This window comes from Aplysia californica, unplaced genomic scaffold, assembly GCF_000002075.1.
Source record: "Aplysia californica isolate F4 #8 unplaced genomic scaffold, AplCal3.0 scaffold00924, whole genome shotgun sequence".
Lineage (NCBI taxonomy): Eukaryota > Metazoa > Mollusca > Gastropoda > Aplysiida > Aplysiidae > Aplysia > Aplysia californica.
This window is the reverse complement of record NW_004798194.1, coordinates 187359-188501: the sequence shown is the minus strand read 5'-3', so window position 1 is coordinate 188501 and position 1143 is coordinate 187359. Positions and strand designations below refer to the sequence as shown.

Below are 1143 nucleotides of genomic sequence, written 5' to 3'. Positions count from 1 at the left end.
CCACCCCATCCCCACCGACGCCTCCTCAATCCCCCCATTTATTCAAACAACGAGATTTCGGCAAGAGTACAGGTCACTCTCGACGTCAGAAAGACAAACCCTCTCACCCACACAAGGACTCGACCGCCAACCTTCTGCACGTCCATCTGAAGACCTCGTGACCAATCATGCCAAGTTAACCTTGACCCTCGTACCGATTTCAGATTTCTCGGGGAGCAAAAGACCGTGGGTTGTGATTGATGGCAAGAAAGTCCTTTGGCTGACCACGTAAATCAAGAGTCACTAAAATAAGGTCGGCAAGTCAAATGTGACCCGCGAAGTCAGTTCGTCTGGCCCGGCGCCACGCCACAAACCAGGAAACAAAACACAACAAAACAAAACAAAACAAAACAAAACCTTAGCTGATGATGTGTTCGTTGCGTGCTAAAGACGTGGTCACCAAATTAATTTACTCATTTCATAGAACCCTCCAATGCGAACTGAATGTGTTTTTATTGATTTCAAAAGTTCTAGCTAATGCATTAACACTCTAGCTCGGCTTTAAAGAGAGTTGCCTTTCATTTAACACATCGTGGTATTGTACCGGACAAAATGGTTACCAAGCTCACGTTCATTAATTAAAAGCATTCTCTCAATTATTAGCCCACATTTGAAAAAAAAAGTTTGGTGACTCCTGGCGTAGATAGTGAAAGCGCTTGTTCAAAGAAGGAAGCAAACTTACATCTGCATTCAGATTTCTATTTGGTTTTAGTAGTTTCGTTTGAGTAAAGAGAAGCCGAGCGACACGGTAACGGAGGGTCATTTGGGGCAGAGGAATTCCCCCCACCCTTAAAAAAGATAATATACGAACCGGAAAAAAAGAGAAAAACAAAGAAATACCAAACAGTGATGCCCTCCAACAACTCGACTCGTATTTCTGCTTGGTCTTCGCTTGTTCCTGTGCGCCACACCGAACGCAACCTCGTTCGCTGGATGAGGAGGGGTGGGAAGGGATGGGAGATTCATCAAGTCTGTTTGGTTTTGTAAAGTGTTTTACGGCACTCGCAACTGCATAAGGTCATATGAGCGCGCGGGACACACCTAATATTTTCAGTTGGTAGGAAATTTTGAATTTTGCCCGGGTGGCGGCCGAAGCCTACTCTT

The 1143-nt window shown here is 45.1% G+C and overlaps 1 protein-coding gene across 1 annotated transcript in view; it reads right to left on the bottom strand.

Annotated features, from left to right (window-relative positions):
• Positions 1 to 1143, bottom strand: part of LOC101863306 (solute carrier organic anion transporter family member 2A1) — a gene marked incomplete at its 3' end in the record, with an annotated part of 19116 nt that overhangs the window by 7843 nt on the left and 10130 nt on the right.